This window comes from Triturus cristatus, chromosome 8, assembly GCF_964204655.1.
Source record: "Triturus cristatus chromosome 8, aTriCri1.1, whole genome shotgun sequence".
NCBI classification, from domain to species: Eukaryota; Metazoa; Chordata; class Amphibia; order Caudata; family Salamandridae; genus Triturus; species Triturus cristatus.
The window spans coordinates 1,257,812,408-1,257,838,479 of NC_140591.1; positions in this window are offsets into that span (position 1 = coordinate 1,257,812,408).

Consider the following 26,072-nt stretch of genomic DNA (forward strand, 5'->3'; position numbering starts at 1 on the left):
CACAATGTATTCTACGTCAATGCACTCTAATCTGTACCACTCCACTCCACGTCACTGTACTCTATACACGTCCCCTCCATACCACTCTAATCTACTCTGCGCCGCCCTATGCTATGCCACTCTACGTCGCTGCACTCTACCCTGTACCTCTCCACCATACCCTGCACCACTCCACTCTATTCCACTTTACTCTGCTCTGAAACAATCCACTCTGTCACTGAACTTTATGTCACTCTAATCTAGATCATTGTACTCTATGCCACTCTGCTCTACTCTGCACCACTGTGCTCTATGCCACGTTCGTCTACTCTGCCCCTCTCTACTCTACACCACTGCCTTCTATGACACTCTACCGTCCAACACTTCATTCTCCACTACTGACCTCTATCACACTCTACTCTGCATCACTGCACTCTATGCCACTGCACTCTGCTCTGTCCCACTCTTCTCTATGCCACTATACTGAACTCTACATCAATGCACTCTATGCCACTGCACTCTATGCCACTTTACTCTGCATCACTCTATGCCACTGCACTCTACACCACAGCACTCTGCAGCACTCCACTCTACTCCACTGCACTCTACTTTCCAACACTCTACGTCATTACATTCTACACTACTTCACTTTACACCACTGCACTCTATGACACTGCAATTTACACTGCACCAGTCTACGGCACCGCACTCTACTCTCCACCACTGCATTCTGAGCAACTGCACTGGAAGCCAATACACTCTACACCACTGTACTCTACCTCATTACACTCTATGCCATTTTACTCTGCACCACTGCTTTCTATGCCAATATGCTCTACGCCACTGTACTCTATGCCACAGCACTTTAGGCCACTCCAGTCTACTCTGCACCACTCTAATCTATGGCACTGCATTCTATGATGCTACGGCACTCCACTCTATGACACTTCACTCTATGACACTCTATGCCACCTTATGCCACTCTATGTAACTCCACACAACTCTCCTCTTTGCCACAAACTTTCAAACATGCTAAACAGCAGCCACGCTGGTGTACAACATGGCGAAAACACATTGGCAAAGCCAATAGCTCTGCATAGGTGAGACATATTGGCTTTGCCAGTGCTTCTTGGAGAAATGCAGTCACTTAATCCAGATCCACCTTCAGCAGCTATGGTAAATGGTCTATTCAGAGGAGGTCCGTGATGATTTGGACACTGTAGTCCTTGTTGTGGGAGCCATATATTCAATTGCTTGCATAGCAAATCCAACACCATGTTGCTGTTCGACCTTTCTTCTCTCAAAATGATTGTGTAGAAATTAAATTGTCTGTGCAATATATTATTCCTTTTTGTCAGATCGCACAACATTACTAGCGCACTTCTGCAGACCAATAAACCATTTTGGAAAAGATCAGAATCTATGATCTAGAATCTTACAGCTAATGATTATGGGACTATTCAAAAAGGTAAACTTACATGTGAGTAAATCTGCAAATATAAGTTTACTCCTACACTTTTGAGTAACTTTACCACTTTTGGCTATTCATCATTAACGAGTGTAAAGTTACTCAAAAGTGTATACTTACATGTTCCCACCCCTACATTTACTAGTTACTATTTGTAAATTTTCACACTTAGGTGGATATCTTCACTACTGGTGCGGAGATCTCCCTGTTGTAAACTATAGGGAAAAGCCTAAAGGTTTATTAGTAAACATATGTTAATATTTAATATTAATATACATTAATTTAAATACATATACACATTTGCAAACTTATATAAATATATATTTTAAAATGTAGGACACCTTTTTTAAGTTACATCATTAGTTTAATTTTTAATTTATCATTTCATTATTTATGATATATAAATTAAATTACATTTATATAATATCTTTTTCATATTTAAATTAATTAAATCTCACTTAAAGTAAAGCATAGATATCTTTTAACTATGTATTAAAATTATTTAAAGTTATGTTTAGGATTCATTTGAATTCGTTTAAGTATTGTTTTTAAAGATTAAAGTTACATTAATGTTTAAATTAAATGGGTCAGTAGCATTTTATGGTAAACAAATAATTATGCTTTATTTTTATATACTTTTTGCATTAAATTATATATATTTATACTTTAAAAATGATAAAATAAGTTAATTCCATTTAACATTAGGTTGTATGGGATTTTATTTTAAGTCCCTGCCTCCATTATTTGCCATGGGAGGGTTGTGTAGTACCAGTGGTTGATTGTGTGGTTCTGGATTGACTCCATGTCTGAGCTGGAGCACCTGTACAACTGTTTGGTCTTTTGTTGGCTGTAGTAGCTATAGAATTGCTTTTTTGTGAACAGGAATAGGCTTACATTTTATGGGTGGGTGCATGTTCCACCTTAAACAGTCATCTAGCTCTACCTTAACCCCTTCTTACTCCTCCCTACTTTCCAAACATGTATTCATAAATATTCCCTATTTTTAAGCCAATCCACATTTACTATTCAAACGTATTGCTACATGTGTGGAGATCTCTGCTGTTGTGGCAGACATGTCTGAACATAAATGATAGGAGAGGTGAAGGCGTAGACTTCCGCATGTAGGTGTATGAATAGCTTTTCGTAGTATGTTAGTAGTACTATTGTGATACTACTAAACGTATTACAAAATGAAGTTTGCAAATATGCCCCATAGTATTTGGCCTGCCATCTTGGTACCAGAGTGGCAAATATGTGGTTGGGTGCAGTAAAAAAGTATATGAAAATGTTTTTGTTGAAACCATAGGAACTCTGAGATCTTGTAAAACATACCGAAGATAATAGTAAAATGGGTATTTGTGCTTCTTTTCTTTCCTTTTTTTAAGACAATCCAACCAATACTTCAAGTACATTTATTGAAATATGGATCTCTGTATCACATGGATTTGAAGAGATAATTACCACAGTCCATCTGACAGACTCCTAAAGATTCAGAAAGAGGAATACTGACAATTTGTTTCTATACTGATTGTATGCATTAAAATGTGCATTATTATTGAAAGTCAATGCACTCTAAAGCCTTTTCTCAAGATGCTAATGGAAAACGGTCTCACAAGGTGAGCATCCATATGATTTGAGGATATTTCAGATAGTCCCTAATTTTGTTAGTAGTTAAAAACAATGATTTCGGAAAGGGATATCAGAAATGGCTCCACCTCATTTGCGGGAACCGAAAATGGAAAACACTAGCTCTAGGGTGGTAAGCCCAGCTTGATAAAACTCTTTAGGCATGACCTTTCCATAAAAGGAAAACACTTTTCCTCAAGTACAGGTAGAAACATATATTGAGTAAATGCTAAATGTAGCGAGCAACGAGAAAGAGGGGCAGGAGAAACTTTGGGGTCCATTAGGATCCGCCACACTAGCGGTACTGGGACCAGCCGCCAGTGGTGCGGCGGTCCCGCATCGGCAATTAGGATGCGACCGCTACCGTGGCGGTCGTATCCCGCATATACAACATTGTGGCAGGCAGTACTGTGAGCAGCACCCACCACAATGAAGTAAATGCATGTTGTGCATTGGCAAGCACAACGTGACAGGCACCGCGCAGTACCTGCCACCTTGTGTATGCCAATGTAGGGGGGTACCATGGGTTTCCCCAAGTGCATCCCACCACCCCCCACCCCCCGGAGGCCCGCAACAGGCCCCCAAAGTAAACACTGCATGCCTTTCCATGGCGGAGTCTCCGCCATGGAAAGGCATTAAACCGACAACATCATAATATGGATGGCGGTGCCTGCAAGGCACAGCCACCATATTGGAGACCTTTTCGCCCGGTAGGCAATCGTGGTGATTGCATACCGGCAAAAAAAGCAGAGGTCGGTCTTTCCGTCCACCGCGGTACCCCCCCATACTAATGTGGCGGGGGTAAAAGGCCGTCCGGCGGGGTGTTTTGGCGGGCAGAATGCCACCGCCAGTCGGGCGGTGGCGATCCGCCCGCCATGCTGATGGGCCCCTTAGCTAGGTGGGTTGCAGATATTAGGGTAAATTTAGGGGTAGAATTACTAAGGTTTGGTTGAGATAAAGGTAATATGCAGTAGGTATGTACAGAGGTACTTAAATATGGGTAAAACAACTAGGATATAAGCTTGGGTAGATGCACTAGGATGCAGTCCAAGCACTGCAATTATGCTACAATGGCAGATCAACTTATGTGGCAGGATTGATGAATTTATGATAAGAAAACCCTGCAACCCATTGGAGGCTCTGTCCCCTTTCTCCACCACTCTGCAAATGCACCTCCTGGCATGCTGCTGGTTGGGGGAAGAAGTCCTTTTGTTTCCAGAGGGTCCTTGAAGGTCAACAAGCCCTCCTGTTACCCCCAGTAAGTCCCACACATGTGGATGGCTGAGAGGTCTTTGGAGGCCACGCCCCATCTCTCCACCACTCTGCAAACACTCCTCCTGGTACACTACTAGCTGGGGAATTAATTCCACTTTACTCCTGAGGGCCTCAGGATTAAAGTGGACTTCTTCCCCCAACGATTAGTGTGCCTCTGATGGATGACTTCTCCGCAATCCAACTGTGTGGGTCTTACTGGAGGTAACAGGAGGGGTAGTTGGCCCCCAAGGACCCTCAAGAGCCATGGGGACTTCATCCCCAACTAGTGGTGGGCCAGGAGGTGCGTTTGCAGATTGGTGGAGAAATAGGACATGGCCTTCGACAACCTCTCAGCAATCCTGCTGTGTGGGACTTACTGGAGGTAACAGGAGGGGTAGTTAGTCCCAAAGGATGTCCTTGGGGCCAATTACCACTCCTCCTTCCAAAGACCAGGTCAAAAGCGGGCCCGTCTGTGCTCATCCACAGCCAGACGTGGCTGAGCTGGGTCCTCTCTCATGGCTCTTCAACATTACATCAAGGGTGGTGCTTGATCTGCTATTTGTCATCACCACTAAGACAGTAAGTGACTTTTGTCTTCCTTGACTTCTTTGGTTATAAGTGATTCTTACTATCAGGGATCAGCTGTTCGTGGGTTCTGTTACCAACATTGATTTGGTGTGCTGTAAGGCACTTGTGCTGTTGCAATGTGGAAGGCAGTAAACTCCAAATCTATTTTGGGCACTACTGGCACAACTATAGACGCCTTTCTAGCAAGAGCTGTGGAAATTGCTGCTAAGGAGATTGACTTGGCTGCGTGCCATTTGTCCTTGGACCATGAGGGTTCATCATCCATTCGACTACTGCCGATTTATGCCAGCACTGAGGCTGTAAGGGTTCACGCAGGCCCTTTGGATAATAAGGAGGTTGTTATAACCGCTTCTGCTGGTGGTTATACGGCGGCAGTACTGGTTTGGGCAATTACAATGTAATCACACTCCTGCTGTGAAACACAAGCATAAGTCTAGTCATATGACATCTAGACTTGATGTTTCACACAATGTTAGTTCTGGCTCTGCGATTCCTCTAATAAGAAATTCACTGGATCTCACCAATGATTTGGTCTGGTTGCCTCTATTCGACCAAAATTGCTGTTGTTTTAAATGAGTGCCATGTCCTAATTAAACAGAGATATGACAAGATTGCTGTTGACCTTGATAATATTTCTAAGCTCCACCTCAAGCCTCCCTCTACTGATTTGGTATCTGCGGCTACTGTACGGGCAGGACCACTGTCTGCCTTCTCAGCCCCTGATTTCCCATTGCCTACTAGACCAGCAGTTAGCTTATCTCCACATTCTCTCTGACCTAGTTCCTTACAGCCTGCTACAGCAGCTTTGGATACAAGGTGGTCTGCCCAATTGGATGTACTGCCTTCATGTTCATGTGATGACCCTGCCCAGGTTAATCAGGTTAGTTCCTTAGCTGTCAAGAGCAAGATTGTCATTGACTTCTTCCCAGCCCCTACCCCTTATGTGGTGGTGTTGGGGAATGTTCCCCCTTTGCATAGAAGAGCAAATTAATCCTTTAGCCAGCTGAAAAACATTGTGACATGTTGGATTGGCCTTAATTCAAATCTTGGCCCCCCCATTCACGACCGGATTAATATGGCGCGAAGCGTCAGTAGATTGGTGAAAGACATTAAAGCCTATGAGGGTGATTCAGTGGTGGTGGACTTTAATCATCCCTTGGTTGCTGCACATGTTCTGGCAGTGATTAGTTAAAGCAGATGTAGTATCCCGTCTTCTATTCAAGCATTCCTATGGGATTGTTTCTATAGGCTGGAGGTTGTATGTATGACTTCATGGTCACATATAGGGTCTCAGGATTATCAACCACCTTTGATTACCTCCATAATTCTGCCTCTAGATTCGGAGAATAATTTTGCTTCTTTGACTGCCATGGATTCCTCTAATTGACTGGTGCCTCAAGCTCACTATGTGACTTCTATCAGCCCTTCTGGAGGCAGATCTCCCGTCCTCTCAAGGGCGGGATCTGCTCTGTATCAATGCAATAACTTGAATTTAGTGAGCTGGAACATTGCTGGACTGGCCACAAATTTCAGTGATCTTAACTGACTTAAATCCATTAGGAAATGTAATGTTATTTGTTTGCCGGAAATGTGGGAGATAAGAAACCGGTTTTTAATGGCGGTGTATGAAGTTTATTTTGGTCCGACTCTTGCTTCAGCCTCCAGCAGGGCCATAGGCGGTCTTATTGTTTATATTGTCTTGGAAGTTAACGTTCATGTTAACTTTTTACCTTCTAGCACTTCTGTATTAAATGCATTAAGGATAACAATGTTGGGTTCTACTGTATTTCATCTAATTAACTTTTACAATGCTACATCAGGGCCCTTTAGCTCACCCATAATATCCCTTTCGGGTTCTTTCATTGAATCTGTAGAAGATAATGGGAGTGGCTCACCTAATCAAATTATTGCAGGGGTTTTAATAATCACCTTTCTGAGTGTACGCTTCATAGCCGAAGACAAAGCCCCCATGTAGGATCCAGGAGGGTTTACATACAGAGCAGGCAAGGGAAAGTATTGAGCTAAACAAAAGTTTAAATGGGAACAACTTAGTTCACACCCTGGATAAACTGATTTATGCTTAAAGTCCACAAATTCTTCCCACTGTTACTGGTAGGGATTTCTCTTGTATTATAGATGTTCTTTTTGTTTCGACCCCTCTTTTTTTTTATTACTGTCCTGTTTTAAAATTTTACATAGAGTTTTAGTGACCACAACCCGGTTTCTATTACCCTGAGCTAGCAACAGCCTATTCTATCTCGTACCATGGGTTCTTGTGGAGTTTAGGTTGGCGAGAGCTGTGCCTGAACATTTTAAACAATCTTTGTTTCACAGTTGTGCTCAGGACTTTGCTAACTGTTTAGATATGACTGCCACAGATCATCAATATTAGAGGCTTTTGGAGGTATCTCTAAAAATAGAGCTGCGTTATTATACTTTTTGGTCAATAATTCTATCCGTTCTGACCCCAGATGGTTAGGCTCAGATTGCTCAAATGCTCTGAGGACCTTAAATCTGGAACTAAAAGCTAGACCTAGAAATAGAGAATTAATTTTAGCCTCTCAAAATAATTATAAGCTTGAATTAAATAGGTGCAAAGATGAATTGAGAGCTCAAGCTTGGGATGATTTAGCCCAGGCAAGCACATGGAAAAATAGTTTCTGGTGCATAGTAAATTAACTGTGCTTTGCTCAGGGTAATGAGGTGGCGCTCTGCCATCACATTGCTGCTGGTCAACGGGTGCCTCATTTTAAAGGTATATATAATTATAATGTGTTGCAGCTCAGGCAGTTGTACTGGAGCTGTCCCCTCCCCCACTGTAGGTCAAAGTTAGTTTTTAATGTAGAGGAAGTTACCCAGGGAATTCAACATTTAACAAGTAACAAAGCCCCGGGCCCAAACTGTTTACCTCCTGATCTGTTCCTTATATTATAATAGGACTTCGAAGCGTCGCTAGGTTACACTTGCGCAAAATCAATTTTTGTATTTGAGACAGACAGAAAAGTGCTCAAGGGAACAGAAAGGGAAACAGCCACCAATGTCCCAATAATCCTCCGTTACTGTAGGTACACAGAAGATAAATGCAAAAACAAGATATCGCTCCAGAGCATAAGCAGTTGAGTTTTCAAGCAGATGATATTAGTATTTCAGAAAGAAGATTCTGTACATATATTCAAAAGATAGTCTTCTTTATTATCTTAATTCTCAGGATCTCCCCTTATGGTTATAACACAGTGGTTCATGATGACAGGTAAACAGAAATGTTGCAGCCAACACGTGTTTCGTCTTGGGTAAATGGCCCAACGACTTCCTCAGGGCATAGACAGTCTCAAAGAAAGCAACACTCCACACATTAGGTCAAACCTATATGTGGTACCCATACCAAGTGGGGTAAAAATTTAGCCGGTCTCCGTCATAAACAAGCAACACAGTCATCTAAGCCTTCTTGAAGTACTTCAAGAAGGCTTAGATGACGAACGGAGTACTCTCCGCTTTTTCGATTCATTACTGCTCCAGCTACGTGACTTGCTGACCGGACCATACATTTTCTGTGTCTTATCGAGATATTCGCCTATACAAGGTTGCTGGTTTATGACGGATACCGGCTAATTTTTTGGACAGAATCTTCTTTCTGAAATACTAATATCATCTGCTTGAAAACTCAACTGCTTATGCTCGGGAATGATCTGTTCCTTAGTAACGTGGTGGTTTGCGCCCAACCCTAACCCATGTTTTAAATGCTTCCATGAGAGAGTGCTCTCCCCTCTCATCGTCTTCCTCAGCTACAGTCCCAGTTTTTAAAAAGGGGAATAACGATAACCCACAATGTTATCGACCAATATCCCTCATTGACTCTGTCACAAAGGGTATGTGGTGGGTCCAGTTGTTAAATTTAACAAACTGGGTAGAGGAGCATAAGATTATTTTTGACTTTCCATATGATTTCAGGCAAGGGAAGTCCACCATCGACCAGTGCCTGAATCTTTATTTAGTGGCAAATACACTGTTGCCCTCCACCTGCCATTTATGGACCTCCCTCAAGTCGGCCTTCGACAGGGTCACCGGGACAAACTTTGGGGTATCCTTCTGGGGATGTGGGGCTGACCCTAATATAGTATACTGTTTGTGGGATTTTCATGCTCATACTACCGCATCAGTCAGGTACTCTAATCTGGCTGTTTACACGGACTGTTTTAAAACAGAATGAAAGATAGGCAAGGGTGCATTTTGGTCCCTTTTTTATTTACTCTTTATACCAACAGCCTTGAGCAGACTTTGCTGTAGTCTCAAACAGATTGTTCCCATATAGTTAATCGCCCACTTCCTGTTTTCCTGTATGCGGACGATGAGGTCCTAATGGCTCAGACCACCAGGGAACTGAAAACTTTTAAAATCCTTTGCTATTTGTATGGAAAATTTAGACCTGGTAGTTAATCTATCAAATTCTTTGGTGATGGTAATGGGCCTGAGTTCAGCCAAAATGCAATCTTTGGAATTTGTAACCACACAATTGCTAAGGTAAAGGCTTTCTCATACTTATGTGTGTTGTTTGACTGTCATGGAAAACTTTGGTGAGTGCTTAAACTGAGGAGTTTTCTAGATTTATGTCTGCAGTTCTCCAGTTTGCTGTGAGGCTGGGCAGTAGACCCTTAAAGCATTGATGAAGATATATCAGGCTAAATGTATTTCAAATGCCTCCTATGTTAGCGAGATCTGGGAATACATGGTTCTGGGTCGTTTTCCAGTCAACGAGAATACATAATTGCTGCGGTTACTCTCTGTTCCCGAGAGCACCCCCTCGTTGTGTATCCACGAAGATACACAATGGGGGTTGGTTATTTGAGCGATATTCTAGCTTTGCTGCCTTTGTTGGACTGGATTAGAGTGTAGGCCAATGAAGTCCTTTGCCTTAACAAGGTAATTTTTTAAAGGCCTGCCTGTTGATTGATGTCGCTTTAAGAATCCCCTGGATTAAATATATCAAGGATTCTTTTATGCAGTTGGAGATGGGTCGCTTTTTTCTAACTCTGAGTGTATTTGTAGAGCGGATAGGTCCTGGATGAAAACTAACTTCTTAGAAAGAGGAGCTGGGGAAAGAGAGGAGTTAGACCTCGGGAAGCCTATGATTCAGAGGTATGTGTTGCTGACAACAACACAGAGGATGGAGCCATATCTTATCTTTGTTAAAAATAATAGAGACTGTTATCTACTTACTAGGTTTAGATTTAATCTTTTGCATTTACTTTTAGCCTCCTCTAAAGGATGCTCTGATCTGGGCTCTATGGGTGCCTGTGGCTATACCACTATGTCTCCACAGGACACCCTCCATTTTGGAATGTTTGGTAAATACTTTGTTAAACCGAGAAGAACTTTTATTATCCCACTTTTGAAGAGGAAGGGGTTTTCTCAAGTTCGTCCTGCTCTAGTATTTCTACAGATGCTGAATGATGAATTTGTGACTTTTAATGTTGTTTTTTAAAATCTATTACCTATATTAGGAATTTGCAGAAAGGTTAATGGGTTTCTATTTACTGCTGACATCTTAACGCGTGTTATGTGCATTATGATTGTATGATTTAATTTTTTTAATTGTTTTTACATTTGTGTACTTTTGTGGTTGTTTTAAATCCGAATGAAGTTAGTTTATTTTGTTTTGATAAAGCCAGTAATTCTGAATCTTATTAGGTTTAGTTTTGGTAATAACTAGGCAACTTTGTGTGTTGCACCATCTGTGGGGAAGAAATTCAATAATAAAGCAATGTGCTACGACTTTTAGCAGGGCTCCTCGACTCAACTCAGTAGATAAGCAAAGTTAACAGATACCCTTAAAAAGAGTTATGAAAAGGAGTGAGAAGATGAAGCTTGCTATGCAAGTGGTAAACAAAAAAGGCATCCACTGCACAATACTGCGTGGCAGATACTACTGACAAAAGGTATTTTCCTCGTACCTTTAACAAAGGCTATGTGCATGCACGTTATTTCTATGTGAACAATAACAGCCATACATACAACAGCATGTTATCATAGCAGCAAAATAAAACAAATGAACATTCAAGTGTGACTAGCCATTAGCACTGTGTCTGTGTGTGAGACTAAAGTATCCAAACAGCACATACTCCATACACAAAAAAGCCGTAAGCCAGCAATCAAAAAGTTATTGTGGGAATAGCATAAAGTATGTATGTCAAAGAACACACACAAACTACACATCATGTTGTGTGTGTCTACAGTCTTGCAAAAGGACTACTTGATTACCTATCACCAAAACCGAACTGGAACAGAAATGGGACATTGTAACCATCCAAAAAATCTTATGGGTGAAGGCCCACCCATCCAAGCAATGGCAAACCACTAAAAACACTTGTAAGTCAATTGCTGAAGGGACTGATCTAAACTCTCTCTGTACTTCTTTTTATTATACTTTTTAGAACTACTGATGACATGACGTGGCTCATCTAAAGGTGTCTGTAGCCACACCCCAAAAAAAATGATATTCTGGATTTTTTTGGGGGGGTGATTGATATTTACTATCTGCTGATTATCTCTGTCATTTTCAAAGTACACATCTCTTAGTCATTCAGCAAATTATTTAAAAATCCTACTTCTATTCTCCGTTATTTGCATTACCCAGTTGTCTTTTGTGCTTTTAATGTTGCATCTGCTAACAGTGACTACTGCACTGAGCATTAAACATACTGACCAACTTCACTTTCATTTCCCCATGCATATGCTCAGGGCCACTGGAATTCTGAGATTGTGCGGTCGTGGCGTTTATCCCATTGTTACAAATTTGCAGCATTTGCCACATAATCCATCCTCTGCTACATAACCTGCAGATTATAACAAAAATATGTATTTCTACCTTAAATAGTTCAAAAGTTTATAAAAATGCAGTGAGACGTGTTACCACACAGTGGAAGGCCCTTTGCAATGCTAGACTGATCACCTTTCTGTTCCTCAAAGCTTTATTTGGGTGTCAAACTAGTACTAATGAGGTGTAACCAACCTTACCAAGTTTAAAAGGACGAAAACATGAAGTAATATTATTCCAAAATGTGTTGCATTATGCCGCATATATATTGCCTTTGCTTGCCGCATAATTTACTCAACCCTGCCACATAATTTGGCCCTCTCCTGCCACATATTTCCAGTGGTCCTGCATTTGCTACACAATGTTATGTATGCTACTCAACTGAAGCACATCTTTTAAAGTTGTGTACATACTGCAGTTTTCACACAAAGTGCTGACGAGTCTATTAAGTGTCAAGGTTAATGAAAAAGTCTAAATACCTCTGAAATCTAACCTGCATTGACAGCGAATGCTACTGATATAGTGAGCCGTATGAGACTTAAGTAGTTCTTGGCAGTGGGATTGTTGGATATCTTGCACATGACTGTGATCCGTTTGAAAAGATTTGTCTCAAGAGTAAGATGAATTTTGCCATCTCCTCGCTTCAAGCATTCAGGGGTGTATTGCGACTGGTAAATTGACAATTTACACATCTGGCTCTACCTTTTGTCTAAGCCTCCTAGTCTAAGGTTTCTAGTAAGTACATTTTAGATAAGTCTCTATTCCCCACCTTTTTCAGCATCATTTAGTATTAAATAGTGGGTTTTGTCATCTGTTTTAGGCTTAATTGAGCACTCTGTTCAGAAATGGTTGGAGACTGTTGCTACTAGTTTAGAACTATGTTTACTGGCACTGCTAGAATAAAACTGAAGAAATTATGCTGTTTTGTCATAAGGTCAAAATATTTATCATAACTTCCTGAGATGTGTTTTGCAAAAAGGCCTAAATAGCACTAAACCGGTGCTTCACATATTGATGTCCATTAAGAATCCAAATTTAGCATGGAACACCTATTGAAGGCCCTTCTAAGAAGGTTTTTTAGTTAACCAAACTTCTTTCTTGCAGAGTCTACATTGAGCAACTTCCAGTGTATTCTTAACGGTAAGTACTAATCAATAAAATACATCTATGCAGTTTCAGCATAAACCATTGCTCTAGATGCACCTACAAATGGTATTCTCAAAGAGCACCTACTAGGCAGAAACCCTACACCCTTATTTGCAAATAGTTACCAAAGTGCAGTCAAACCAACTACACCATCACACACCGCACCAGCATGAATAGTACAAACCATTCAGTTAAAATCAGCAAAAATGTGCCACACCTCTGTGTCAACTCCAGAGCATCTTAATTACCTAAGGGGATAGTGATGTGAATAAAGAAAGCCGCGGTAATATGAGCTGTGTTGTGGAAGAGGGGGCCTGGGTAAATTATTTAGGAAATCTATATAAAGCCAGTAGGATTTTGGGAAAAGTCAAGGAAAAACCAAGTTGGACTGCCTGTGTAGAAGGTTTAAAACCAGCTTTTAATGAGGAGAAAGTAAAAGAAACAATAAAAAAGCTGAATTTATCTCGCGCAGCAGGCCCTGATAATCTTCCTGCCATCTTAATTAAAACTCATTTAGATTGGTGGGCAGGCTTTCTATCCCATATGTTCATTGCCATTCTGGATTCAGGGTGTATCCCGAAATCCTGGAGAGAGGCCATCATTAGACCCCTACATAAAAACGGGGAAAGGAAGGACCCAAAGAACTACAGATTAATTAATTTATTGGATATTGGAGAAAAGGTTTTTTCAAAAATAATCCTTGGTAGATTGAAGGAGTGGGTGGAGCAGCGATCGATAGTCCCAATAGAGCAGGGAGGCTTTAAGGAAGGACATTCTACTACCGATCACTGCTTTGCCCTGTGGGCTGTAGCACGGAAGTCCATGGAGCTGCAGGGCAAGTTGTATTGTTGCTTCGTGGACTTTCGCGCAGCTTTTGATCTGGTGGATAGGGAGTGCTTGTGGGAAACCATGAGAAATTATGAGGTCCCTGCGGATCTATTGTTGGTAATCCAGGAGCTACATAGCCAAAACTGGGCTCAGGTCATTAAAGACACTTCTGATGGCCTGACTCCCGAGATAGCAATAAACAATGGATTAAGGCAAAGTTGTGTCTTGGCGCCGCTTCTTTTTGCAATATTCTTAGCAGACTTGCCTCTTACCTTGGGCTCTGCCAGAGGTGCAAGCCCAAAAGTAAATGGAAAGCATTTGTCCTGTTTGTTGTATGCCGATGATCTAGTAATACTGGATCAAACTGAGATAGGACTTCAAAGAAAACTGAATATATTCAGCGAATACTGTACGTCAAAACGACTTACTGTAAACATGGACAAAACAAAAATTTTGTGCTTTGGGAAGAGGAATACGAAGTTTAAATGGTATTTGGGCCAAACTAAACTAGAGATTGTAAATGAATATAAATACCTTGGAATATGGTTTACGAATTCCTTGAAGTGGGGCATACATCTGGAGGCACAGAAAATAAAAGCTCATCAAGCAGTATGTGGGCTGAAAAGATTCAATCATAGTTATGGCGATATGTCCCATAAGCCACTTTTGATGGCCTATAAAGCCATGATTCCTCCGCAATTCCAATATGGCTCAGAAGTAATTTGTATTGATGGTAAAAGCTCCTGGGATAAAGAAGAAGGGAAATGTCTGAAATCATTATTGTCACTTCCCAGCTCGGCAATGATTCAGGCAATCAGAATGGATTTAGGCCTAACTGCATGGAACATTCAGGTGCAATTAAGTTTTCTTAGATTTTGGAATCGTTTGAGTCTTGGGGAGGTCACAAAGGTGTCCCAATGGTGTATGAAAGAAATCCAGTCCAGTGAGTTAAAGTGGGCTAAGGCCACAAGAAGGAAACTCTTGACCATGTGTGATCACTTGAATGTGAAAATTGACCCCCTGACCCTACAAATAAATGTAATAAAGAGTGTACTTAAAATGCAGGGTAAAGAATTTTCTAGAGTAACAGATCGCGAGTATTTGATTAGGAAAGATTCTGTAAAATTCATGCATTCTAGCTGGGAGAAAGATATCAGCTTTCCCTATCTTGATTTACTACCGAACCGTTGGTTAAGAATGGAAGTACTTAGGATAAGAATTGGCATTAACCCAGCCATAATAAATTGCGCAATAAAATCAGTTTTAATGCAACCTGATGGCAAGTGTACGTGCAAGATAGGATTGAAATGCAACATTTTACACATTTTATTAGATTGTCGAAGATTTTTAAATTTACGTAAATTATTCCTCCGTCCGATATTCTTAAAATATGGTGTAAGGACGCGCTTACAAGCATGGGAGCTTCTTGCTGATATGGAAAATTTAGATATAGCAATAGCCATTGGGAAATATATGCAAGGTATATATAAGCTCCCTGCCCCATTAGAGGCGTAAGAGTAGCTAGTGCCTTCCAATTGTAAATGAAATTATCTGTTATAAAACTGTTTTAAAATTGTTAAGAATGATTTTTTAAGGATTTTATGACTCTTAATGTTTAAGAACATAATTTAGCAATGTGGACATTTTTAAATGGTATTGTAAATGCTGTGGTTTAAAGACCAATTGGTCTAAATAAACATTATTTTTGAACTGAACTGAACTGAACTGAATAAAGAAAGCACTTTACTCCAGTCGATCAATGGACAACCGTCCACCCAATTCAAAGTTCTTCGTCACAATCATCCACACACATAAGACACTACAATTATTTTCTGTTATCTAACTTAATTTACCTTGACTGTAGCCTATTCAAATCACTTTTAATCTGAACAATGGAGAAGAGATCTACTAACATCCTACAACCAAACACCAACAAACAGGCACAGTTGATTGATGACAATACCATATCGGGCATGACTTCCACGATAACATAACAATGGTCGTAAGCACTTTCCATATGCCAGAAACATAACACACCACGTAACTAGTTGACTAGAAGAGGGTTCATTAATTTCTGAAGCCAAGTAGATATGCAGTGGTCTTGATCTAGAGAAGAAACCAATTTGATTTGGGTTCAAATTAATCAAAATCTCCAGAAATGTATATAGGTTCCACCAAAGGCTCCCAACAGCATCCCTGAGGTGTTTTTTTTTCTCGATGTGGAGGTGTCTTGAGCTCACGGTGATTAGAGAAGTATTACATAAGGAGGCTGGCCCGGGGAACACATGGAAGCTACATTGTCTGGATGGTATCGTCCATATGACACAGTGCAAGTGGTGCTGCGCGAGGAAGGGGTCAGCCATGGGCCTGTGCCACCCACAGAATCCTGCTCTGATTTGGGCTATGAAGCGTGGCGCATGTACAGACTACCAGCTGTTCGCGAGGCTTACGGCCTTGCTTTTATTGTTCTGCTAAATTAGAGGTTGGGCATGAGAGGGATTCCCAGCATACCACTTGTTTACATAGACATTTTAATATGTTCCACGCTCTCGTACATAAAAAGGAAATAGCAGCTGATCGGAGCCGGGGCAGACGGACTATTTTTTCCCCTCGGGCATTCACTTTGCAGGGCTGTGGAAAATCCAGACGAGGCGGGGGCCGCCGATCACTCTGGCTACAGCTGGGCTTTTATCAAGGATTAGCAGGCGTTACGCGGCCGATGGAAAGTGAACGGCATCTAACGCCAGCAGGGCCAATTATCCTTTGATGGTGCCCGGGTCAGGGATTGTCAGTCACACTCGACGGTGCCGCGCGCGCGCTGGCACAGACGCACAAAGCCCGTAGAATAATGATGATGACGAAGGGGTGCGCTCTATTACGCATTCCCAAAATGGCGCAATCCAAAATGCGAGGATGGCTAAAGTGTCATACCACCACCCAGCAGACTAATGCCACAGAGGCAGAATGTGGAGGCCCCCTTGAGTCTCTCTTATCTCATATATAAGAATTGGCCTTCGCCTGAATGGGGGCCCCTCAAGTTTCGGGGCGCTTGAAGGGTTTTGGGGTTCCCGTGTGCGGCAGCTGCTGCAGGGACCTTTGTTACGCCCCTGTTGAACCTATGGCGTTTTGCAAAATTACATGAAAGTACAAGCATTCCTGGCTTAGTACGTTTACCTCTTTCACCAAGGGAACAACAACGGCTCTTTTTTACACTAGCTTAAAATTATTTAATTTCCCGAATCTTTATATTGAGACATTATTCAATTATAAAATAATGCGTCCTGGCAATCCTGGGAGAAATTCCATAGAGTAATGCGCACTGGCAATCCTGGTGGAAACTCCAGTTGACCTGTTGTAAAAGGTTTCTGCTTTGCCCAGTTGAACCTTATTCGTATTTTGACACTGGTCTACACACGCACCCAGTGGAAAGAAAGAACACTATTGTGAAGAATAACAATTCCTTTTGAAGCTATTCTACACCAATAGACACCGATAACGGCTCCTTAGGTGTAAATGGAGCCACGTTGATTATTTTCTTTAAAAAAATCTAGGAAGTGTCAAAACCTTTGAGGGCCCACGTGATCCGAAAGAAGCATTTCAATAGAGGGAGGTCTGAATTCCTGGCAGAATCACCACAGACTTTTTGGGTAGGTGGAGGACGTTTTTAAACCGCAAATATGGTTCTAAAACAAGACACAGACACGCACGGAACCAACCATGACTACAAAATACAGCGCTCTCTGAAAAAACAAAAATATCAGACTAGGAAAAAGAAACAGCATGTGCGTAAAATTGAGAGGATTCTGAATTCCAGTACAGAAACACGCATGTAAAGTTGTCTTCACCGCAGCAACCCTCTTTCCTACTGCTTTATATATCATTCATGTTACATCCACCCGAGGCTATAACATGTTATTTAATATTAAGTCACGAATAGACACTTTTCCTGTCTCGCTGGGTTCCCACAGCTATTGTTCCCACATGCTTATTATTACTACGCTGCACAGTATTTGAATTTCATGCACGAAAAAAATAGCATTTTCTGCAAATGGAATAAAGTCTACAGGTACGTGAAGCTAAACCCCTTTTCACAATATCTCGACGGTGCCTTTGCCCTTTTAGGAATAGGAGGTCGGTGAGGAATACGGCTTCAATCTTCACCCACTGTACCAAGAGCTGCTGCGTCGAAATACCGTTGATTTATAACACCTCTGCGCGAGCTGTTCAACATTGTGAGGCGGCGTGATCCATTTTTATTTTATTAGAGAAAAAATGAAATAAATGTTCATGAAAAAAAGTCTCCCTTGCGTGAAACAGCTTGTAGTAATTCTTCAGACATTGCAGAGTGAACACGCACTCTGCACGTCCCACGTGGTTCAGTATGCACCAAAGAACAGGATTGCAGCAAAGTTCTGAATGCGCAATACAGCGCCTCTCAAATATGACATGTAATTATTGTGATGGCACGTCAGATTTCGCGTCTCGCTTGGCTTATTCAGAGGTCAGCTTGTGACCTGATACTCACGGGTTCGGAACCCACCGTGGCCAGTTCATCATGCTTTCCTCCTTCCGACCTCGTTTAATGATTGCTCCTAAGTTAGGTGGCAATAAGTACCCAGGGTCTGCCAATAGCGCCAAGAAGCCATCTACAAATACGCCTACTGCTGATAATTTTAGAACATGCATAATTTATGGCATTTTAAGTATAGTGGATTTTGCAGGGACGCCACACTTACCCTGTCTTTGCAGGTAGTCGAGAGATGACCCCTTCCTGAGTGGAATCACATTTCCCTTTCCTCCGAAAGATGCAGTCCCATGCGCGCAGCCCACTTTCAAATGAACAAGCCGCCACCAGTGGGCTCCGTCGGCTGCCCCCGCCAGATGTGGGCAGCCACCGCACAGTGATCTGTCTTCGTGCTTCCAGGAGCTCAGAAAAGTGCGTCACTCAACCACCCCAAACAGGGGCAGTTCTGGGTCAGCAGGTTCAGACAGTGACTACTACCAGCTCTGGACTGCGCATCTCCGCACCGTCTGCGCACATCCACTTTACAGCATGTGTTGTACCGAAGGGGGCTAAACTGGCTACTAAATATACTCCTGTGTGGCCGAGCCAAGACAAACACCACGGATTTCCTCATAGCCGGCAGCCAATCAAAGCCATACATTAAAGCCCTCCTAATCCGCAACCAGCGCTCCTCAATCCTACAAGGCTGAGGCAAATATTATTACGCAAATTAAAAGTGGTGCCACCTAGCATGACAGGGGATGCCAGAAATAAGATGCGCCCGTTCTTTGAAGGCATTCTGGGCACCTCTGCTGACGGCTTGCACCGGATGGGCAGCGCGGTCATGGGCCGCAGGGCAGTGAACGGCGCGGTTCTGTACCAGAGCACAGGTAAGGCATAGATTCTTGACTGGAAGGGACAACACATTTCGAAAAAGGGGTCGTTGGAATCCAAACACGGACGCATGAAAGAAAGTGCACGCGAGACTTCCTCTACAATGGCTCTTACCTTTGGAAAACGCTACTCCCCGCTCAGTTGGAACAGTTATTCGGAGTTCCCACGGTGTGAAAGTGCATTTTTTCTTCGTTCTCTCCCTGCTGCTGTCACACGGGCTCCCCCTTTACCTGTGTAACACACAAAAGTTCCGGCTGCTGCTGTTCAAGCGAAGAGAGAGGGCGAGGGAGCGTCAAATGGAAAAGTGCCACTGAAGTCATATATCCATCAGGCGTGCATCAGCTCCATGGCGAATGGAAATTCCACAGAAACGTGAGGCTCTTGTTATCTGGGAAATCACTAACCTCGCCGGCCAGGTTCGCCCCTTAAGGGAATTACTAGAGGGAGAGCCATAAACTGCAAACGTGCAACTGTTAGGGTCACCACATTACCACTTTAAAAGCCTCTCAGTATAACTTACTTTGCTTGCAAAAAAAATGCAAAAAGTGTGCTTTAGTTTGCTGCAAATGTCCGTCCCAGTTTGTGATCTTGTGGCGTTAGTTAAAGTAGGGTGGAAGAGGGGCATCTGCCAAAATGCCTTGTCTGTCTGACTCACAAATCCGCCACCTTTATTTAGAGGTGTGGGAACTGCCGGAACGTCAGCTGACTTTGCTAATAGAAACCTCGTGTCAGATGGACATCCTCTGCATGCCTTCGGCTCCCAGGCATCATAAGACCGCCCCATTTATGGCCAGTCATTGCAATGCTGCTTAGGTCCTAACACGGTAGCCCAAGCCTGGAAAATGCCCCCAAAAACCTCTGAGAGAACACTGCCATCAAGTTAGGGATTTTTAAAAATAGTTTTTTATGTTTTTTTCTGAAAAAACAAAAAAAGTTGTACAGGTTGAGAAAACATGGCTGCCCGATAGGCATTGATAGTTTCAGTGAGAGCTGCTCCTGTGTTGGAGGTCTTCTGGGGAAAGATCCCATCCCTTGGGCGTGCAGCCTAAAATGGCAGGTCGGTATCTGCAGTGTTGGCAGAGGCCACGTCTCGGCAGCAGCAGTGGGTCAGCGGTAGGCCCACTAAGCTCTAAGTCATGGGCACTCACAAACATTTCCCCAGGGGCCACAAAGTATGGTCTGTGGTGTGCCCGAGGGCCGCATTGATGTCAGCAGGGTGGGAGAGAGGGGTGTTAGAAGTGAGGAGGGGTGTACGGTGGACCTAGATGAAGCACATCATGTACATGGTGTGCCCTTTAAATAGAGACGCTAGTCTTTAGAAGAGAGATCCATTTGACTCTAGAGGTTTATGCTGTATTTGACTCACCATCCCTTTACAGCGGCTTGGGGTAAGTCTGCTCTGCTTGCTATTGCTACCTTAGGAGAGTCAAATGTAGAAAGCAGGTAACTTGATTATTGAATTAGAATGAAATAGAATTGCATAATGTGAAACTAGAAAACCTGGGATCAATCCTAGCTCTCCCACTTGACCATATTGTGTAATCCTAAGCAATTGTTTTATTTCACTTTGCCTCTTTTTCTTAATTACCGCATATAGGAGCACCTTGAAATACATGAGTTCAGGATGTGCTCTGTGCAAAACCCTCCAGGGTTTCATCTAATAAACTATCATTTTGTCCATGTATAACAGCAACCCATTTCACCCAGCTGGATTCGCATGACAATTCACTGGCCTCTTTGTTCACTATTGCCATTGTTGTCAGGGTGGGTGGAGGCATGAATGTTTCATCTTTAAAAACTCTCTCTTTAAAAAAATATACTTGTCAATGCACTAACATACTTTGATATACTAAAGTGAAACGTTTGTGCATGCAAATGAAAGACACTTTTTTTTGGATTGTGAAAAGACATTAACATAGTTTTACATGTTTGTTGCAAGATGTCTTTAAAAATTATGTTTGTCCTAAAGTTAAATGGTGCAGGACACCTTCCATGTTTCTTTTCTTTTACTTGAGTTAGGCTGCAAATAAATACATTGCGGTTTATTTAACATTTTCTGAATGTTAGTGCTCTGTCAAGTAAACAGAAGCAAAGGAACAGCAGCCCAAAGCATCTGTTCACCAGGGGGCCGCATGGGAGGGCCAGGAGGGCTGCAAGCAGCCCCTGGGCCATACTTTGAGTGTCACTGCTCTACATGAACTCCTTACAAACCATCTCAGTTATTGCAGTGAGAACAATGCAAACTTATTTATAGCATAAGCAATATCCAGGGCAGCTGGAATTATTCAGTAGCCCTGAAGCAACTTACACAGCGTGGTTGACTACATTATGGACTGAGAAAAGATACATTATGTAGATTTATAACACACAATCTATATAATCTTGGTATTTTGTCATTTGATACAAAAAGGAACCTAAACAATGTGCGAAATACAAACGTTTCTTATTCAGTCACTAGTCCTGCTGAAAATGTTATTCACCACCCCTAATGATTATGTCTTGCATGTAAGGTCAGGAGCACTATTTTACTAAGATTTGTGTGTTTTACAAGAAGTGTAGCACTGTAGGCTCATTTTCTGCTGGGAGTTAGAATTTGTAACTGCTCCCAACAGAAACAAGCCTACATGTGCCCACTTCTTGAAACACTTTTGTATTGTATTCGGCATATCCCACATTGCATAACTGGTCGTCAATTTCAGGGTTACACACTTGGGGTTTTAGAAACACCTTTTTCCTCTAAGGAAGGGCTCTGCGCCATACTACTGTACGTTACATATGTATAATGTAAGTACCTCACTAGGAGGCACATTAAGTTTTCAGACTTTGACTTTAAAAGGAAAATTAAAACATTTGAAGCTTGTGTGTGCTCTGGTTGAGCTAGTGAAATAATCGCTACTCTGAGAACAGGATCTCTGGTGTAGCATGAAATTGCACGAATAATGAGAAAGACACATTTTCATCCCAAAAACAATAAAATATTATTTGCACACTGTCTGAATCACATTTAAATATGTACTGATGATGGAGACAAAAGCCTTTCCCCAGTCTATCAGTCCAGGGTATTAATGCTGTCTGGGTAAAAGATTCGCCTCATCAGTATGGATGTGATGGCAGTCAGTATGAAAGGTGACCAGTAAACTTCTCCAAATCGTGCTCACTGCTGACGCTTTATTTCTGTAACTTTTGATCCGATTGAGCTAGACACACTTTTTTAAACCAAATCTACACATTATGCAGCAGCTAAATATGTGGCAAATGAAGTAAATCCGTAATTATGCTGGCAACCCCGCAGGCACATAATCCCTGGCTTGTGTGGCCCAGCAGAGGTACAGCATAGTTCTGAACAGTTGCACTCACATCTGCACAGTTGCACACTGAAGCTATGCAGCTTCACTGGGAGGCAGAGGTGATAAGGACTCCCTCTCTTGTTTACAGGGATCTATGGTGGAAGAGATCATTTCTCCCACAAAGGGCTCCTTCTTATGCACATCTCTCAACTTGTCACCTCCCAGGTGTCGGTGGTTTGACATGAAAATAATGCTCCAGCTCAACATGTCCTTTGAAAGGCTTTTTAAATAATTGATGTTTTGACGCTCAGAAGCCGAACAAAATGTTTCCTTTCGAGTAAACGATGACAACAAAGAGGATAGACCGTCCAAATTAAATTAGGTTCAGATGAAAGGTGTCTCTTACATTATAGTTAAGAACAAATAAGGATGTCTAACTTACTTTTTTGATGAAGTGCATACATTTTGGAAGCTATGTGCTATTTTCACTTTTGCTCAGACTCACCAGAAAGCACAATAAATGAACGTGGCTCTGACACTCTGTCTAGGCTGAGGCATTACAGTGTCCACCAACATCACTCCCAGGGATACCAGATACACACAAGGAAAAGAAAAAAGTATAAGAATGTCATGAGCACTTGTGTGATCTTCTTGATTGTTGGTTTTCTACACCTATGTTTTGTCTTCTACTGAGCGGTGAGGGCTGTACTCCTGCCTCAGCAAATGTGCTCCTGTTAAATAGACACGCTCTTTCTTTTTGATGAAATCAAACTGGTAAAATGAGTGGTGTTTAACACTAGCCAGGCCTGATATTTTCCAGAGACAAACATTTTTTTAATTATTAAAAGTGAGCATGAATAAAGATATTTAGTGCTTGTTGGCTACAGCTCCTGAGCTTCACTATGCTACTTTTATAGTAGACAATGCAGGAAACCTAAATTCTCTACTTGCTAATTTCTGTCATTGTACTTGGCCTGACAAAACAAGGGCACAAAGCCAGTGCTTAATTTGTAAAAAAAAAAAAAGTTGCAGGTCCCCTGTCAAGAGGCCACTGCAGCTTGCTCTACGCAGTGCCCCTGCCAGTTCTGCCAATGACAATACAGACTATTCTAGGCCCCCGAAACTTTAAGAATTGCTTGGGAGTCAACTATTAGTCATTTTTATTAATATATATTATATCAGTCATATACTGTTTTTCTGCTCATCTCTAAATTAGACAGACAGTGCCACCATGTGTCAGCTGTGATAAGTGCCGGTGTTGACAACTAAGTGCCGGTGCCGAGCACCGGAAATCACAGGCTCAAATTAAGCACTGCACAAAGCCACATATTGGGCACCCATCCTGATAACCTCCAGTACCTAATTAAACAATGCATGAGTACTTACCTACATACTTAATGTAAAAGGTGTAAAATTAGAGGGGGGGCATGTGAGGCATTATTTTATTTCCTAATTATTGTTAAATGTTTTTTATAAGTCTACTTTTTAGTTCTCATTATAGATATCTTCAACTGTCTGCAGGAACTCATGTCATCAATGCCGGCAACATGCACAGAGGGAGACTATGGGCCTGCCCCCTCAGCCATTATTTAAAGAAAGTGCCATTTACATTTTGGATCTGACTAGCAGATTATATCAGTCGCATCATTAGGTATTGACTACTAGGTGCGTAACCTACCTGCCTAAATAGTGCTTCCCATTACAGTGCATGGATAGTCAAGAAATGAGTCCATACACCGCAATGAAGGCACATTTGTACTCCTAAAATTGCTTCCACACAACTTCTGATGTTGCACCAGGGGTCGTTTTGCACCTTGATGGGATTTCTTTTACCTAAATTTGATTTTGCACTTAAAGATATTTGGCATGTTGTTGCTTACTTTGTGTTATTGGTCATTTTTTCACTGAAAGGTGATTTTACCCCACATTAGATTTGTTCTTGTAAGTTTACTACATTCATGTTGATGTTTGATGGCATCAAGGGTGATTTTTCACCTCAATGTGCCGTCAACCATATGTGATGTCATGCTGATGCACACCTCTTGAACCTAATGTGACTACCATATCTTCTCTTTGTCCTGAACGTTTTTGGTTCTACATATGTCATGCTCCTGCTGACACTGGATCATGGTTTATTTTGCATCTGTGTTTTTGTATATGTAAATACGAATTTTGTTTCTAAATGTCTTTGTGCACCAAAATGCATTTTGTATACAAAGGAGTTATAACGCATACATGTATTCCCAGATTCCCAATCTTCCATTGTGTATGTTTTTGCACATATAAACACATTTTGGCACCTAAACTTTCTTTTGCACCTCGGGTTTCCTAAATGCACTTTTATTTCTAAATCTAATTTTGTACCTCAAGTTGATTTTCTTCCTAAAGGTTTTTTGCACCCCAGTATCATGCATGTGTTGCACCAAGCATGATTTTGCACCTTAATGTGATATTGCCATTACATGTGATACCACAATCCAAATCACTTTGTACCAAGGGTGATGTGGTACCCTACATTGATATTTGCACCTAAATGCAATTCTGCTCCTCATTGTGATTTGGATTCCTAAAATATTCCCCAGTCATGCTCATTTTGGATCTCAGAGTGCTGTCAACCAAACATGAGTACATACCGATGCACACGTTTACACCTGATGTGATATCTTTAATTCAGATTTTCTCTCAGTACTGAGTGATACCTCATAAATACATATTGTGGCTGTTGCAAACTGAATTTTCTTCTTAGCATCAATAAATGCTGATTTTTGTGCTTAATTTTATTATGTTATGATGGGAATGTCTCCTGCTTGTTACACAGGCATGTTAGCCTGTCCAGGGTGCCTAACTGCTTTTATATCTGGTATATTAACTTTTTACTTTGGTCCAGGTGTCCCACTAATCTAGGCCTGTGTGCAGATGCTTTGGCCTGTCCACGACTATGAGAGGTTTTGTATCAGTCCTCTAACCTGGACGGGAGTAACACACGTGCCTCCATTATTGGCAGTGGTCTACTGTCTCTGTCATGAGACTGAAATATAAAGCATCTATGGTATCATACAGTGGTTAAAGGAATCAATAGTTTAATCACACCTTTTTTTATGTCTCTCCAGTTGGGGACTGTTGGCCCACCTGCGTAAAGTCCTGCTTCTATGTTCATGCCCAGATCTTAGCGCTGACATTCCAAATGCGTTTTAAGCATGGTTGTGTGTGAAACCCGTGTAGTACACACATGATGGGTGAATGAGTCTGGGTATGGAAGTTAGTGGAATCCATTTCGGATACCCCTGATCAGGCCTAGCACAAGATGAAGTTTAAGGACTGTGCATCCAGACAGAGGAAGTGTATTGCTGACACTCCTACAGCTTCAGAGAGGAGACACAGACACTGAAGTGAGGGCAATGGAGGCAGAGCTCCTTAAGATATTCTATGAGGCCTTTTGGGCAGCAATGAACTGCTAATTAGACTACATGATGGGAACAATGAGGACACTCTAATTGTAACACCAAGAACTGCGTCTACCTTATCACATGCCCATGTGGTCTTAGGTATGTCGGCATGACCTCACGTCCCATCAAAGTACGCATAAGCGAACACAAGAGCACCATCCGATGGGGACGGACAGCCACGAAGCTCACTAACCATTTTCTTGACCTTGGGCATAACAGCGAACAACTAACATGGACTGTA